A 19,847-nucleotide genomic window follows, 5' to 3' on the forward strand; every position below is an offset into this window, starting at 1 on the left:
TATGTTAGAGGTGTACACTATGTTAGAGGTTTTTAGACAATTATGTATAGTTGGATAGTATGTGACCTTGTCGGCTCGCCCTACTGTATATGTATATATATATATATATAAACAACATAATACAAAATATGCCCAAAAGACATACATACATACATACATACATATATATATATATATATATATATATATATATATATATATATATATATATATATATATATATATATATATATATATAGTATGTCGTACGGGCATAGTTTCCCACGTATGCTGTTCATATGAATCAATAGCTTATTTCCAGATGTTAGGCATGACCTACACTTATTTCATGTTTATATCTTAGACATATGCTTAGGGGTGTTCGATAGGTAGCACTCGGGCACTCGTCACAGCCCCTCGGTTTGGGGCGTGACAAAAGTGGTATCAGAGAAGTTCCATCCTAGGGTTGTCTACAGACCGTGTCTAGTAGAGTCTTGTTTATGAGTGTGTTGTGCACTACACTTATAAATAGGAGGTTGCAGGACATATAGGATGTTACCCTCCCTTATTATCTTAGATCATGCGGTATAAGAATTCATTTTCCTAACTATATGTTATGTTTTCAGCGATTCCCAAGAAGGTTATAACCACCTAGAAGGCAAGTCCGTGGATTATAAAACTACAAGTGGAGCGTCACTAGTTACCAGGGCTCAGGGAGAGTCACATAGTGAGACTCCATCTCAGACTTCACATACCCTACCCTCTCCAGAAGATATCCGAGAGGCACCAGCTCCAGCGTCCGCTCCAGTACCCCCAGCTCCTCAGCCAGATGCACCAGGTTAGGAGATGAAAAATAATATTTAGCTATTGACTCGATTAGCGGCCGCACAGGCTCGGTGCCAGGAGGTAGGTATTGGTCATGCAGATAGGGCCATCAATGCGAGGGTTCGTGATTTCATTAATTTGGACCCTCCGATATTCACTGGAGCAGATCCAAACGAGGACCCTCATGTATTTATCGATAGAATGCAGAGGACTTTGAGGGTAATGAAGGCCACTGCAGCTGAGTCAGTTGAGCTAGCTTCCTATAGACTTCAGGATGTTGCAGTTAATTGGTACGAGTCTTGGGAGTTGTCTAGAGGTGAAGATGCCCTTCCAACAGTATGGGAGGAGTTTAAAGAGGCTTTTCTTCGTCATTATTTGCCACCGAAGCTTAGACGGGCCAGAGTTGATAGGTTCTTGACCCTTCGATAAGGTAATATGAGTGTTCGGGAGCATAACCTTCAGTTTTATTCTTTATCTAGGTATGCTCCCACTATTGTAGCTAAGATGGAGGATCGGGTTCACCGGTTCATTATGGGGTTGGAGCCGCACCTGCTTAATGACTATATGTCGGTCTTACTTCATCAAGGCATTGATATTTCTCTTATTCAGGCATACGCTCAGGGTGTAGAGGTGCGTAAGCAGATGCAGAGGGCCGATCATGAGCATGATAGGGGCAAGAGTAAGAGAGCGAGATTTTCAGGTTCTTCTGGTGAGTTTCGAGGTGGTCAGAGACAGCAGTACCCAAGGTATCCAGCCCAGCCATCATCTAGTGCGCCCCCTCAGTTTGCCAGTAGGATATTTGATCGTTCCACATATTCAGGGCCCAGTTAGAGTTCCAGGGCCTCTAGTTCTCAGTATAGGGGTGAGTCAAGTCAGATGAGGCCACCCTTGCCACGATGTGCTCAGCGTGGTAAACAATATGTCGGGCAGTGCCTTATAGGGTCGGGTGTTTGTTATACTTGTGGTTATCCAGGACACGTTATGAGAGATTGTCCGACGAGAGGTGGTGCATGTATAGTTCAGCCAGCCAGATATGTAGCCAGTTCATCATCATCCGTACGCCCCGCTCGGCAAGGTCCACTAGTACCACTTGGTTGTGGTAGAGGAAGAAGTGGAGCATCTAGCTCGAGTGGTCCTCAGAACAGTATCTATGCCTTAGCGGGTCAAAAGGATCATGAGTCATCACCTGATGTTGTTACAGGTATATTATCAGTCTCCTTATATGATGTATATGCATAGATTGATCCAGGCTCCACCTTATCGTACGTCACTCTGTTGGTTGCTAGTAATTTTGGGATAGAACCTGAGTGGATTGAACCTCTTGAGGTGTCTACACCTGTTGGGGATCTAGTGATAGCTAGACGAGTATATAAAGACTGTATAGTAGTAGTTCATAGTCGTTCTACAGTAGTAGACCTAATTGAGTTAGATATGGTGGAATTTGATGTTATAATGGGTATGGATTGGTTGGCTTCTTGTTATGCTAACGTTGATTGTACATCAAAGATGATTCGGCTCTAGTTTCTAGGGGAGCCAATTCTAGAGTGGAAAGGTAATACTGCATCGCCAAAGGTAGGTTTATTTCCTATCTCAAGGCAAGGAAGATGTTCAAAAAGGGCTATATTTATCACTTAGTTCGAGTACTGGATGTGAAAAGAGAGTCACCGACCCTTCAATCTATCCTAGCGGTTAATGAGTTTCCCGACGAGCTTCCAGACCTTCCTCCAGAGAGGGAGATTGAGTTTGCTATTGACAAATTACCAGATACTCAACCAATATATATTCCTCCTTATAGAATGGCACCTGCAGAGTTGAGAGAGTTGAAAGAACAACTGAGGGATTTTCTTGAAAAGGCTTTATTAGACCCAGTACATCACCGTGGGGAGCACATGTGTTATTTGTGAGAAAGAAAGATGGTTCCTTGCAGATGTGTATTGATTACATACAGTTAAATCAGGCGACGATCAAGAATAAGTAACCACTCTCGAGGATTGATAATTTATTTGATCAATTGTAGAGTGCCAGGTGTTTCTCGAAGATAGACTTGATGTCAGGGTACCATCAAGTAAGGGTTAGAGAGAAAGATATTGCGAAGACAACATTCAGGACTAGATACGGTCACTTTGAGTTTCGTGTGATGTCGTTCGGTTTGACCAATGCCCCAGCAATATTCATGGACTTGATGAACCGTATGTTCAAACCCTTTCTAGATCTGTTCATGATTGTATTTATAGATGATATTTTGGTTTATTCTCGTTCATAGGCTGAGCATGCAAATCATTTGTGTAATGTGCTCACAGTTTTACAAGAAAGGAAGTTGTATGCAAAATTTTCCAAATATGAATTCTGGTTGAATTCTGTAGCTTTACTTTGACATATTATTTTAGGTGAGGGTATCCTGGTTGATACATAGAAGATGGAGGCAGTGAAGACTTGGCCTAGACCCACGACACCGACGGAGGTTCGTAGCTTCCTGGGTTTGGCAGGTTATTACAGGAGATTTGTAAAGGGCTTTTCTTCTCTTTCAGCACCATTGACAAAGTTGACTCAGAAGGAAACTAAGTTTCATTGGACTGATGCTTATGAGCGGAATTTCCAGGCATTGAAGGACAGATTAACTTCAGCACCGGTTCTGACACTCCTAGAGGGTATCGATGGTTATGCTATCTATTATGACGCTTCGAGCATTGGATTGGGTTGTGTACTAATGCAACATGGTAAGGTTGTAGCTTATGCTTCTAGATAACTAAGAAAGCACGAGAAGAATTACCCAACCAATGATTTAGAGTTAGCTGCGGTGATTCATGCACTAAAGATGTAGAGGCACTATTTGTATGGCATTCATGTTGATATCTATACGGATCATAAGAGCCTTCAATATATCTTCAAGCAAAAGGAATTGAATTTACGCTAAAGGAGATGGTTGGAGCTACTGAAAGACTATGGCGCTAATATTTTATACCATCCGGGGAAGGCGAATGTAGTAGCCGACGCCCTTAGCCGTAGATATATAGGTAGCATGTCATATTTACAGCCAGAGAAGTGTGGGATAGCCTATGAGATTCATCAGCTAGCTAGTCTTGGAGTTCGATTACTGGACTCAGGTGATACCGAAGTTACTATTCAGGACACGGCAACATCCTCTTTAGTAACTGAAGTGAAGGGACACTAGTATGAGGATCCTGTGCTAGCTCATTACAGAGATACATCCCCTCAAAAGTAGAATACACCATTTGAGATTACAGGAGATGGAGTCCTCAGATATCGAGGTCGATTATGTGTTCCTAATGTGGCAGGATTGTGCCAACAGGTTATGGGAGAAGCTCACTATTCCCGTTATTCTATTCATCCAGGAGCGATAAAGATGTATCATAATATCTGAGGAATATACTAGTGGGACAGAATGAAGAAGGCTATAGCAGAGTTTGTTGCTCAGTGCCCTAATTGTCAGTAGGTTAAGATTGAGCATCAGAAACCCGATGGATTATTACAGGCTATAGAGATTCCAACTTGGAAATGGGAAGTGATTAATATGTATTTCATCATAGGCTTACCTTGTACTCAGCGTAAGTTCGATTCTATATGGGTTATTGTTGATAGACTTACAAAATCAGCCCATTTTCTGCATGTCAGGACTACGTATTCAACAGAGAATTATTCAAGGTTTTACATTAAGGAGATAATACGACTTCATGGTGTCCCTATATCTATTATCTCAGATAGAGGTTCTCAATTTATAGCTAATTCCCGGAGGTCCTTCCAAAAAGGATTGGGAATCAAGTAAGTCTTAGTATAACATTTCATCCCCAGACAGATGGTCAGGCGGAGCGTACTATTCAGGACAATGGAAGATATGCTACGGGCTTGTGTGATGGACTTCAGGGGTAGTTGGGGGGTGATCATCTTCCACTTATTGAGTTCGCATATAATAATAGTTATCATTCAAGCATCCAGATGGATCTGTATGAAGCACTTTATGGATGAAAGTGTAGGTCACCTATCGGATGGTTCAAGGTTGGGGAAACTAAGTTAGTAGGACCAGAGTTGGTACAACAGGCAGTTGAAAAGATTAAGCTTATACGGGAAAGGCTATTAGCATCTCAGAGTCGTCAGAAGTCCTATGCAAATAATCGATGGCGAGACTTGGAGTTTTAGGTAGATGACTGAGTATTCCTAAAGGTATCACCGATGAAAGGCGTTATGAGTTTTGGTAAGAAAGGAAAGTTTATCCCTCGGTACATTGGACCGTATAAGATCATATGCAGAGAAGGCCAGGTAGCATATGAGTTAGACTTGCCTTCCAACTTAGAGTCAGTACATCCAGTTTTTCACGTGTCTATACTCCGCAAGTGTATTGGAGATCCTTCTAGAGTTGTTCCAGTTGACGGTGTTCAGGTTACAGAGCAGCTATCATATGAGGAATCTCCCATTGCTATACTAGATAAACAAGTTCGGAGATTGAGAACTAAGGACGTAGCTTCAGTTAAAGTACTTTGGAGGAACAAGAATATAAAGGAGATGACTTGGGAAGCTGAAGAAGACATGAAGTCTAGGTATCCTCACTTGTTTTCGCTTCTAGAGAAGGATCGGACTGAGACATCACAACCTTTAGGTACGTATATAGTACTTGATTCTTATGTAAGTTATTGTCATTGGTCATGTGAGGTCATTAGTGTTATTGATGATTGTGGTCCTGTGTGGCTTTGTGTTGTTGGATTTTCTGTCTGGCATGTTGGTAGTATTACCGTTATAGAGGAGACTCTATCAAAATATTTCTATAGATCTCTGGGAGTTTAACATTCGAGGACGGATGTTTCTAAGGGGGAAGATTATTATACCATGTGCATCCCAAGGTGACATATAATGAATATGATACTTTTTAATCATGATTTAAATGATTTTAAAGTCATAATATGACTATATATGATGTTTGGATAGAAAATATAAAGTTTGGGAAAAATCGGATTTAAGTTGCGGAAAAACCGACTAAGGATTTGCCTTGTAACAGAGCTTCTTGAGAAATATATTTCGTGTGATTTATGAGATCTTTTTGGGATATATTATATACAAAATTTAAGGTCTTGGAATGTAGTTTCCAATGCTCTTAACCGTTCATTCATACGACATCCGGATAAAACGATATAAGAGTCGGAAGATGGGCAAATGAGAGGGTGCCAAGCTAACACCCCTTTGACTTTTCAAAAGTTGATATATATGTCTTAACTCGTCTCTCTCTTCATTTTTACATATAACCTGACCATAGAACACCATAAAACCTATCCTTGAGCTCTCTAATAGTGTTTCAAAGAATACTAACATCCCGGGTACGAAATCGAGAAGTGATAACAACATAACGATCCCTACGACGTAAGTATCGCTGTATCGCCTCTCTTTTTCATTGTAGTTTGAGTTTTGGAATGTATTTAAAATAGTTAATAAAATGCCTAATTTCTGTATTTAAGTGTTTAATTATCAAGGAAGGTTGATAAATTTTTTTCCTAATATTTAGAACTCACGAGACGGTGATTGGAAGCCGTAAATTTGATTTATTTCACTTTTAGTGGACTGTTTTGTAGTCCACTTATGTTGGCCTATTGTGCTTCTGATTTATGGACTTTGGAAGGATGAAGGGCGTGGAGAAATGCCACAATAGTAGGTTGGTCACTCGTTGTAATTTCAGGTTAATTGATAACTTATTGATTGAGTATGTTATGGTATATTTGGGGTTTTTGTTGTATTTAAGGTCCCGAATTGTAGTTGGGTTGTTTTTGAGTTGCTGATTGTATTGTGTTTGTATCTTACTTATAGTAGGCTTGAGGGAGCAGTGAAATCAGGTGAAATACTGCCTGTTTTATTTTAGAATCGAGTTATCATTTGAGATACATGATATACCACCGCCATCTAAGTTGTACATGTATTTCTTTGTTATAGGGTTGGCACGCTAGTTGTCATAAACATGTTGTTGAGTTGCATTGACGACTTGAGGTATGTTAAGGCTATCCATTATTTCCTTTTGTCATGATCCATATGATACAAACGAAACGTGCAAATGTTAAACTTTCATAAATTACCCTATTCATAGAAGTACTAGGGGTTCCTATGTTCTGGATTCCCCATATGTCCTACTTTCATATTGTCTGTTCATGGGCCTCATGACATCCTGAGAGATATTATTGACTTACTTAATTATGCATTACATCCATTTATACATATATACTGACCTATGACCAGATGGCGTTATATGCGCGTATAGTATTTGTATATGGGGTATAGGGAAAAGTTATGGCCTTATATACGCACCACCACATGATCAGCTGGTATACATTTAAGATTTCGCCCATAGAGGTTGAGATGATATGATGGGATACCTTCAGAGGCTTGATGATGTTATATACGCATATACCTATGCATGATATGACATTTATATACATATGCATGACATTATAAATGCTTCATGATTCACAGATTTATTCAGACTTACAAGTTGAGTCCTTTACTCCATGTTTCTTTCATGTCTGTTATATACTAATTTTTATGCCTTCCATACTCGGTACATTATTCGTACTAACGCCCTTATTGCCTGGGATCCTGCGTTTCATGCTGCAGGTGCAGGTAGACAGGCTGACGGTCCCCCATTTTAGGATCTTTGCTCAGCGAGAGTTGGTGTGCTCCATTTGATCCGGAGCTGCTATTGAGTTTTGGTATGATACTTTTGTATACATATGGGTATGATGGGGCCCAGTACCGTCCTCTATATAGTTGTACACTATGTTAGAGGTTTGTAGACAATCATGTATAGTTGGATAGTACGGGGCCCTCTCTCTCTCTCTCTCTCTCTCTCTCTCTCTCTCTCTCTCTCTCTCTCTCTCTCTCTCTCTCTATATATATATATATATATATATATATATATATATATATATATATATATATATATATATATATATATATATATATATATATCTTTTGGGCATGTTTTTCCACGTATGTTATTCATATGAATTAGTAGTTTATTTCCATACGTTAGGCATGACCTACACTTATTTCATATTTATATCTTAGACATATGCTTCGGGGTGTTCGATAGGTAGCACTCGGGCACTCATCACAACCCCTCGGTTTGGGTCGTGACATATAACCTCTCAAGCCATAAAATAATATCAAGAGTAGTCGGGTTTCGAGTATTATCACACACGATTTATGCCGAGGTCGTACGGCCCGATCCAAAATACTGTGTGCAATGTCGATGGTCGAACGATACAAACCATAAATGCATCTATTTTACTACCGAGGCGATTGGCCCGCTCCCATGAGTGTAGAGAAATTTACCTCGCTCGCGGAAGTACTTGCGAAGCGAGTGGACTTAGATTTCTCAGAGTTATTAGGTATTCTTCAATTCATCCCAAAAAAATAAGAAATCTAAATTGGAAATTTGCAGCTTTAAAATCCCTAGTCTCAGCTCTATTTAAGACAATTAATATGCATAACAAACATAAACACACAATTAAAGCATGATGTGGATCTAAGACTACCCGGACATCTCATGGAATATAGCTACGCATGAACTCTCATCACCTAGTGCGTACATTTCTCCCCACATAAGTAATACACATCAAAATACACCTAAGGGGATGAGTTCCCTCTTGCAAGGTTAGGCAAGAAACTTACCACATTCTCAAGCTCACTTCCGGTCCATAAATCCGCTGTAAATCCACAACTTGGTGCCAAACAACCCGAAACTAGCCAAATATTATATAAATTAATCAATATATGCTCAAAAGTTCATATTTTAACTATTAGGATAATTGCCCAATCCAAATTGAAAGATTCCTAAAATTCACCCCCTGGCCCACGTGCCCGGACTCTGGAAATTTTCAAAGATAAATGTTACCATAACCTCACGAACTCAAATATATAATTTTTACCCAATTCCATAATTATTTTCGTGGTTAAATCCCATTTTTATCAAAACCTAGGTTTTCAACTAAATCCAAAAATTTTCACAATTTTACATGTTAAAATCTACCCACAATCTATGTATTAAATTTATATTGGGTAGGAATTACTTACCTTCAATAGCTAGGTGAAAATCCCTCTTCAAAGAGCTCCAAAATCAGCCAAGGAAATGCAAAATGAGAGGAAATGGCCTAAGTCCCATTTTTAAAACAAGACACTGCCAAGGCATTCCTTCGTCGCGATCGCGCAAGAGGCCTATTGATCGCGAAGGCAAACAGCCCAGCCCCAGAAAATTATCCATCGCGAACGCGGAAGCTTGCCTGGCCTACCCTATGCGAACGTGTGGGCTTCTTCACGAACGTGAACAATAACAGCGGCCACCCAGATCCAGCCTCCTCTACCCGAACGCGAAGGACACATGTCCCAAACCTTTGCAAACGCGGGCTGGCTATCACGAACGCGTAACAAAATTTCTAGTCCCTTCATTTTTCCTTCTTCGCGAACGCGAAGAAGGAAACCAGAAACAGTAGTGACAACATTTTGGACTTAGCTCCGGGCAGTCCGAAACTCACCCGAGCCACCCGGGGATCCGTCCAAATATATCAACAAGTCCATAAACATGATACAGACCTGCCTGAACTCTCAAAATGCGTAAAACAACATCAAAACTAAGAATCGCACCCCGAAACCAAATTGAATCAAATTATGAACATCAAGTTTTCAACTTGCTCCGAACGCGCTGAATCATACTTAGACTACTCCAAATGACACCAAATTTTGCGCGCAAGTCTTAAATCACCATACGGAACTATTCCCAGACTCGGAATCCTAAACAAACCTCGATAAAACCAAAACCTACTCCAAACCAAACTTCAAAAAATTTAAAACCTTCAATGCTCCAACTTTCAATATTAAGCGTTGAAATGCTCCCGGGTTATCCGAAACCCAATCCAAACATACGCCCAAGTTCAAAATTATCATACGAACCTATTTGGACCGTCAAATTTCGGTTCCAAGGTTGTTTACTCAAAACGTTGGCTCATGTCAAACTTAACCATTTTAAGCTAATATTAAGGAACTAAGAATTCCGATTTTAACCCGAACCCTTCCAAACCTGAACTAACATCCCCTCAAGTCTTAAAACAGTAAAAGAACATATGGGGAGTCTTATTTAAGGGAACATGGATCTAGAAAGTAAAACGACTGGTCGGGTCGTTATAAGAATCGTATGGGTGTGGACAGAGATACGTGGAAGGGGTGGGAAACGTTACATACGTTATTATTTGTTATTAATTTTGTAATCTATTTGTATGCAATATATTACTATCTTTCTAGATGCAGATAAAGTGAGGCATAATTATTATTATTTTATTTTCTTACCTCAAACACCTCTCCTAAAAACCCATAAAGTTAGTCTTTCCATCTAAAAATGGTTCCATGGTTCTATATCTTCACTATGTTTTCTTCCTTCTTCTACTTCAAATCAATTGATGAGCTCATAACTTCTCTTCCTGGACAACCTCCAAATATTTTCATCAAACAATACTCTAGTTATATTGTTACAAATGCTCAACAGGGCAGAGCTCTGTTTTATTACTTTGTCGAAGCAGATTCAGAAAATGCAGCATCACTACCCCTTATTATGTGGCTCAATGGAGGTACATTTCTCTGTTGACCTTGGTTTTTCATTTGAAGAATTGAACAAAAAAGTTATTAATTTGATTGAATCCAAAACCTTAGGCCCTGGTTGTTCATCTGTGGGTTATGGTGCTTTTATGGAGCATGGTCCTTTTCGGCCAGGGATTGATGGGAGTCTTACAAAAAACATATATTCCTCGAATTTGGGTAATGGTTCTTGTTTCCTGAATAATCATATTGAAAAGGTTTTACACCCCAAAATCTGATAACAATGACCGATTTTGATTGCTAAACATGAAACATAATCGAACATGCTATACGTGGACTCCACTATTGGAGTAGGATTTTCATACTCAAATACAAGCTCAGACAACATCAATTGGGATGATACTGCAACTGGTACACTGGCTTTCCTGAAATAGCTAATAGTATCGATAAGTAATGCTACAAGATATCTTTGGTTTAATAAAGTTCCAGCATATGAATTGCTCGACTCTTTCTTTCTCGGTTATTTCAAACTAGCTTTGTTACGACCCAAAATCCCCAAAAGGTCGTGGTGGCGCCCAATGTGGCCGTCAGGCAAGTCAACAGTGAATTATCGACTTAATTGCTCATCTTAAAAATTCTAAAATAATAAATCCCATTAAATAAATAAAATAAACATCGAATACTCGTAGGATCCCGTGAATTCTCTTTATAAATTTTCGTATAAGTATAAATTACAAGGTAAAATGATAATAATTACGTGAACTACAATAATGAACATCCAGTAGGAACCCCCAAAACCCGGTGTCACAAGTGCATGAGTATCTACCGAGAAATATAATAAAATACAACATATGTCTGGAATACAAGTTAGACAGGAGAATATAAATAACTCTGATGGAGATTCTGTATGCGTAACATGGAATGCAGCTCGCCATAAAGGCCCCGCAATAGCCGTGCCTCGACACCCAAAAACCCACCAGAAAAAATATATATATGCACAAATATTGCAGCAAGTGTAGCATGAGTACGTAAATCAACACGTACCTAGTAAGTATCTAGACTAACTGCAAAAAGTGCAGCAAGTGTAGCATGAGTACGTAAATCCTCCTCTGAACACTAAACGCAAGCCCTCAATTATCGGCCACCTCCTCAACCAGAGTATATATGAAAAATGGTCCCCACCAGATAGACTGTCATAACTCAAATCAGGAAAACTCACGGATACGGTGGCATCTTGCCAAATATTACGCACGACGCTGTCGAGGCGAACGACCCTCTCCTATATTAGTATTTATAGAAATGTCGAGGCGTATGTCCCGATCCTATAATAATGGGTGCACTGCCGAGGGTCGAACAACATGAATCATAGATGCATCTATTATACTGTCGTGGAGAACGACCCGATCCCATGAGAATATGATACTGCCTAGGCAAACGGCCCGATCCCATTAGAATAGAAGCTTTAATGGGTCCTTGACCCAACTCACGAAGATACGCGTGAGTTATGAAATTTAGAGAAGTTTTTTAATGAAAAAGCACATCGCGAGGGGAATTCATAAGGGAAGCACAAATTATTCTGCGGATTATCAAATAGCTCATCACATCTCTACAATAGCGGGTTTGTCACCCTATGCAAGTCTAATCTCAAGTCATAACGCGAAATAAAGGAATTAGACGAGCAAAGATAACTCAAATAGTACAATTATAGCTTGACGTGAACCTAAGTCTACCCGGACATAATCAGGAATTCTAGAATATGCACGGACACCTGTCACCTTATACGTGCGTAGCTCTCATAACATGTAGCACACACGAATATAACACCTACGGGGTAAATTCCCCCTCACAGGGTTAGATAGGAGACTTACCTCGCTCCGAAGTTCCATAACCGGCTCCACCGCCTCTCTAACACCTCAAACCAAATGCCCATAGATCCGAAACTAGTCAAACAATCATGAAACTAATAAAAATATGCCCCAACCTCATAATTAATTAATTTATAACAATTCACAACTCCGCTCGAAGAGTCAACAAATCCTTCGGGCCCACATGCCTGGATTTCGAAATTTTTCGAAGATAAACTTTACCCATAATCTCACAAACTCAAATATATGATTTACTCCTAATTCCATTTCCAAAATCGTGGTTAAAATCCAAAAATACTAATTTCTAAATTTTTTTCTTGAAATCCCACAATTTCCATAATTTTTCATGTATTTACAAGCCCAAATCTGTATATTTAACTCACAACTTGTAGAAATTACTTACCTCGTGAATGACGATGAAAATGGCGCTCCAAAATCTCTCCAAGGTCGGCTCCCATTGAAGAAACAAAATAAAAATAAGCCAAACCCACGTATTTAACAAGACCCTCTGCCCAGCGATCATCGCACTTGCGGACAAATTTGCGAGCCAGCGAGCTCAACACGAGAGTACGACAAGTAAATCAACACAAAAAATGCAACAATACAATTAAACGGAAGAATAAGCTCAACAACGAAACAAATAACGAGTAATACTAACTTCAAGTAAGAGTAGTTCAACAATAAGAGAGATAACTTGTAACATCGCCTTCTTGTTGGTAGAACCAACTACTAAAGAGATAACTTGTAGCAATAAGGAGGCAACAATTACAATTAAAACATGTATGAGTAAATTTTGCAATAGAAGATAGAACATGAACCAAAACATCAAATAAAGCATATAAGAGTAAATTTAACAATGGAAGGTATAATACGATGGAACAACTTCAACTTCATAGATATAAGAAACCTAAGAGTCTAAACCAGTAAATTTCCACATATAAGGTTGTGTACACACTCGGCACCTCGAGTACACGTCTTTCACGTAGTTTAAATAGTAAAAACAACCCAATCCTTACGGGGTAGTTTTCTCACACAAAGTTAGGCAAGATACTTACCTCAAATAAGCTAAATCAACACTCTGAAAAGCCTTTCCCGTGTAAAACAACCTCCAAACAGCTCGAATCTAGCCAAAATAACTTAATATCATAAATAAAAGCCAAAGGAAAAAATTCTGTATAATAAAGTTTCGATCTTTAATGAAAGCCAACAGTCAACCCAAAAAGTCAACTCCGGGCCCGCACCTCAGAACCCTACAAAACTCATAAAATTCGAACACCTATTCCGATACGAGTCCAACCATACCAAAATCATCCATTTCCGACTCCGAATGAATGTTCAAAACTCAATTATTTACTTTAGAAAAGTTTAGACAACCCCCCTCCCCCCCCCCCCCCATTTCACTTGTCTTACCCATGTTTTGATGTTAAATCTAGTGATGGATCCATGTAAATCTCATAGATATATGTTAGAATCACTTACCCCAAACTTCTAGATAAAGGTCTAGGTTGAAACCCTTCAAACTCGAGCTACCGAGTCTCTAAAGTGGTGAAGAGTGAAATAAAAGTCCAAAAATCATGTTTATATATATAGTACAAGATCTGATCTCCCACAATGCTGATCGCACTTTTTTTTTGTGGGCAATCCATATTGTGTGGCCATACTTCAGCAGTATATGCACTACTAGTCTTCAGTAAATTGACCATAACTTTCTGTACCAATGTCCAAATGATGAACTATTTGATTTTATGGAAACTATCTCAAAGCGCTACAACTTATTTTTTTGGATCATTCCCAAATTCTTCATAGTTTGGGAAATTTAAGCTCCCCAAATCGGACAAACAAACCGGCATGCGGATATCTAACAGATACTGTACCTTAACATCAAAGATCTAATGGCTTCTTAATAGAGTCTTCTTGGGTTTACATCTATTTTCTCTAAAGTCATCTTAGCGACGGGATTACCTAACAAGGTCTAAATGCCTACCTCGGCAACAACGACCTATCTCTTTAAGGCTAGCCAATGTCTGAACCGGATATTAATCGGTTACTTCATACTTATAGAGAAAATAATAACCTCATACAAAACTTAGAATCACTTTAAGAACATGAGTTTAAAGAACAATATAGGAAATAGATATAAGCATAGATAATAGTTTAAATTACGATAATTGAAAGTAATTTTGCCATGCCCTAGACAGTATATGTACTTAGCTGCTCATGCTAAATACGTATACTGCCAACATGGCTCTGATACCAGTAAAAGACAGAGGTTGGTAGAGTTATCATTTTCTGAGTGATAATCATTCTCATGAGGTTCTGATTCGTCATTCTCAGACTTATGCTCGTAGGTTCTGGCCTGTTTAAGGACCTGTTTTGTAAGAACATCAAGTTTGACTTTTCTAAGTCTAAATTTTATATCTCTAGTTTCTCCTTTGAGTTCTGAGACTTCATGCTTAAGATCGGAGATTGATGGTTCGGTAGGCTTATCGAAACGAGACATTACTTGTTTCATGCTGAATGGTTCGATAACTCACCTTAACCTGGGTCTGTCATCTTGATGAGTAAGGATGAGATTCTTGAGTTCTATCAGGTAGCGCCTCCTAGAATCTTCATCGTTGATGTGTTGGATAACATCGTAAAGAGCTTCTTTAGAGCTGTCGGACAAGACTTTAATAGAGACTGGAGTTTTGTAACAGGTATAGTAGGCTTCAGAACAGTGACAATCGTTACCAGATTGGCTTGAATCAGAATTATAAGCGATATTGATATTATCATCATCGCTATATTCATCTGACGAGTAATTGGGAGAAGAATATGAATTGGCATCCTCTAAGATGAAGAAGAGTTCCTTTTTGGTATCTTCACTAATCTCTAGGAGGTTGATTTTCTTCTTCTTTTTGTCAGATTTGCATTCATTAGCTCTATGACCGTTTTTTCCACAGTTCCAACAGACATCTTTGTTTTTAGAAGATTTTGAAGGTCTACGAAATTTGGATTTCTTTCTGGGTGGATTTTCGAAAATTCTGCGAGATTTGTTACGGTGAATCTTTCTAGAAGATTTAGAGTTTTTGTCTCTTTTTGAAGAGTGAGTAGAGGGAGCGACGACATTTGTATAATCAAAGTCTTGACAGAAACTTCCTAATTCTCTTCTAGAGGAGTGTTGCTTTTTTTTTTGAGCTGATTTTTGAGCTAGATGTCTGTGCAGAGTTCAAGACCTACAATATTGATGATGCTGACAAGTTCACCATAGGTCATTTGATGGTAAGGAATTTTACCATCACAATGATCTTGGATTTTTGTTCGGACCTTGCTTGCAAATAATGGCGGAAGTCCGCAGATAAAGCGTTCTTTCCAAAACTCTAGATGACAGTCAGGTCTAATCATAACCTTGCTAATGAATTAGTTTTTATAACAGATAAAGTCATCTAAAGATGGGCAATATAGATTGTTCAGGATTTGTAGACTTTTATCTTGGAAGAGTTTGGGTTCTCCAATGAAGTGCTTTGCTATATGGTAGAGAAGGGTAGCACAAACGTCTTCTCTAGTTATCTGAGAGGTAGTTTCCATGGCAGTATCTTCAGTTTTAACTACAGTTTCGATGGCTGTAGCAGAGTATATGGCTTGTCTAACATCTTCGGTGAAATACTTATCCAACCAATGTTTTAACATGCCGGCAAATCCAGCTACAATCATAGAGGCAGCTTCCTTGTCAGAGGAGCCTATTATCTTGTAAGCAGTGATGCAAACACCCATTTCATGGAGTTTATGGTATATTTGATGCTCTGCTAAAGAATCTATATTCCATTCAATTATGCTTCTTCCTGCATGAGATGTAGAGGCAAGAAAATGATTTTCCTCATACTGAATGTCAGGAAATGAAGGACGCTTATGATAATGTTTGTAATTATGAAAGCGATCATTGGAAAGTTTGTGAAGAAGGGCTTCCTTTTCTTGGATGGTAGAGATTTTTCCCTCTTTGGAGATACTGAGGCTGGATAATTGTTTATATAGATGATGTTCTTATATTTTCTGAAGATATAGATTCTCATTTTAAGCATCTCAACACTTTCCTTAAAGTTGTTAAGAGAAATGGTTTAGTGGTTAGCGCCAAGAAGATTAAACTCTTTCAGACCTCCATTAGATTCTTAGGCCATGACCTATACCAAGGTTCTTATAAACCAATTTGTAGAGCCATAGAATTTTCTTCAAAATTTCCAAAGGAGATTACTGATAAAACCCAGCTTCAAAGATTTCTAGAAAGTCTCAACTATGTAGCTGATTTTATCCCCAACATTAGACAGGTCTGTGAACCACTTTATAAAAGACTTAGGAAGAATCCTGTCCCTTGGAGCACTGAACAAACGCAATCAGTCATCCAAATTAAAGGTTTAGTACAAAACCTCTCATGCTTAGGAATCCCTAACCTAAAAGCTTTTATGATTGTTGAAACGGACGCTTCAAACATAGGTTACGGAGGAATTCTTAAACAAAGGATAGCCATAGAGTCACCTGAATAACTTGTTCATTTTACATCAGGAATCTGGAATTCCGCCCAGAAAAATTATTCTATTGTCAAGAAAGAAGTCTTGTCTATAGTACTATGTATTACTAAGTTTCAAGATGATCTTATAAACAAAGAATTTTTAGTAAGAGTAGATTGTAAATCTGCCAAAGAGATTCTTCAAAAAGATGTCAAAAACCTTGTTTCAAAACAAATATCCGCTAGATGGCAAGCTCTCCTATCTAGCTTTTATTTTAAAATAGATTTTATTAAAGGAGAAAATAACTCTTTACCTGATTTTCTAATAAGAGAATTTTTATAGGGAAAAAATGAGGCCTTTCAAGCCTAACCCCTCTTCCAGAAGAGAGGAAATCAACAATCCACAAATGGCTAGACCATTTGTCCTTCCCCCTGTCACTCCTAATAAAACAATAGCCCCTCAAAGGCCCCAACTTTCTTTCCAAAACAAATATACAACTCTAGCTGAATATCCCAAATTACCAGCCTCAATACCAGTTCCATCAGAGAAACTGACCAGACTCCAGCCAGCAAAGCCTTTTGAAAAAGGAACAACTTCCAGCTCCTCAGCACAAACTAAGGAGAGCTACACCATGAAAGTTCCTGAAACTTTTGCAGAAGCAGTCAACCCTTCAGCGAAGAAGACACAAGAAGATCTTCCTAAAGAAGAAAAATTCTAATATATTACCCTCCAGGTATTACCTCTACTAGCGCTCGACAAGGAGTATGAAGGTCTTAGGATAGAAGACCTTATTAAACTATGTTTTACAGATTTTAACTATGTGGATATAGAAAATCCATATAAAACAAGAAGGTTCTATGAAGCCATCCTCATCGACATCGATTCCATAGAAGTAGAACATACTTTAAATGATAAAAATCCAGGGTATATTAATTACTCTAGGGTTACCATTAATAAAATATTATCACCATTTGAGTGGTTTGCCGATCACCTGCACACACCAGTTGCACTCACCATGACTCATCGTCCCAAGACTTACAACTGGCATGACTACAAAGCTGTCTGATTCAATTTTCTATACCATAGGCCAGGACTTACTTGGTTTGTTAAATATAGCCTAGAAGTCACTAAGACTATTATTCCCAGATGGTTCTACGAATGGTGGAACATGTTCTGAGGAAATAAAGAAATTCTTCCCCAATAATTCCTCAACATGTTTGATGATTTTCAGACTAAAGAGGCCATATCTACTTTACCAAAGCACATTAAAATGTGCAAGTATTTTATTCAGAAAAGAATTTCCTTCATTATTAGTTGGAATTTTTCTATGGCAGAATTTGAAAGGATAAAATATCTGTCTAAAGAAATCAAGATCAAAGGTTGGACTCCCAAACAGCAAGTCCTAAAAACCCTAAGAAACATTCAACAAAGCTTCACTAAAGCTTCATCCTCCAAAGCAGCTCTCAAAGAGAAACTTAAGCAAGCCTTGCAGGACATTGACAATTACGAAGAAAGTCAAATCATGCAACTAATAGAAGACGTTGCTTCAACAGGAGAAAGCAGTAACAGAGACATGTGTGACCAAAGGGAATAGCTTTGGCCTACATGTACCTTAACTGTGAATGAAGAGTCATCATCAAGTCAGCATCAGAAAGGAATCTTATCCTTTGCTTTACTTTTTAAAAGTAAACGCCCCACTTTACTTTTCTAAAAAGTAACCACCCACTTTTGTTTGTCGACCACTTACCTTTGTCTGAGAAAACAAAAACCATACACTTGTACGCCTAAGATTAAAAGACATCTTTCCTTAGTCTATTTAAGACTCCCCATTCCCATTGTAAGGGGCATCGGATATTTTCCCAAATACCAAAGACCTCTCCCCCTAGCATTCTCTCTTAATTCTCTGCTCTTATGTTTTAATGTTGATTCAATAAAAATCTTGTAAGTTTTTAAGGGCTTTTCTTATACTGTCTTTACTGTTTTCATACTGCACTTCATTCCGTCTTTTACTGGTAGATCTCTTTTGTTAGGAATGGGATATCTAATCCATTTAAGGACAGTATTCAAAGGCTTATAGTTTATAACTAATCGTGGTGCTCCTCTTTCCTTCTCTGCACTTTTATTAACATAAAAGGCAGAACAACTGCAAGGAGATCTAGAGGGGCGAATAATGTTACTCTTAAGGAGATTTAAAATCTCCGCTTTGCAAGTTTCCATCATTTAGTGATTCATTTGAATAGGTCTTGCTTTGGTAGAGATAACATGTTCATTGAATCCTTCAATGTATGTAAGTTCGACTAAGTGCTTTTTTCTTTCCTAAAAAGCGTTAGGAAAATTAGAGCATATTTCTTTTTCAAAAATGTTTTGAAGATTGGCTATTTTAGTAACCATCTCCGGGGTTTTTAAAATCTACTCGATTTTCTTAACTTTTATTTCATCTTTTTTAAAACATATATTCCTCGAATTTGAGTAATGGTTCTTGTTTCCTGAATGATCATATTGAAAAGGTTTTACACCCCAAAATCTGATAACAATGACCGATTTTGATTGCTAAACATGAAACATAATCGAACATGCTATACGTGGACTCCACTATTGGAGTAGGATTTCCATACTCAAATACAAGCTGAGACAACATCAATTGGGATGATACTGCAACTGGTACACCGGTTTTCCTGAAATAGCCAATAGTATCGATAAGTAATGCTACAAGATATCTTTGGTTTAATAAAGTTCCAACATATGAATTGCTCGACTCCTTCTTTCTCGGTTATTTCAAACTAGCTTTGTTACGACCCAAAATCCCCTAAAGGTCGTGGTGGCGCCCAACGTCACCGTCAGGCAAGTCAACAGTGAATTATCGACTTAATTACTCATCTTAAAAATTCTGAAATCATAAATCCCATTAAATAAATAAAATAAACATCGAATACTCGTAAGAGCCCGTGAATTCTCTTTATAAATTTCCGTATAAGTATAAATTATAAGGTAAAATGATAATAATTACGTGAACGACAATAATGAACATCCAGTAGGAACCCCCAAAACCCGGTGTCACAAGTGCATGAGTATCTACCGAGAAATATAATAAAATACAACATATGTCTGGAATACAAGT

Source organism: Nicotiana tabacum, chromosome 2, assembly GCF_000715075.1.
Source record: "Nicotiana tabacum cultivar K326 chromosome 2, ASM71507v2, whole genome shotgun sequence".
NCBI lineage: Eukaryota > Viridiplantae > Streptophyta > Magnoliopsida > Solanales > Solanaceae > Nicotiana > Nicotiana tabacum.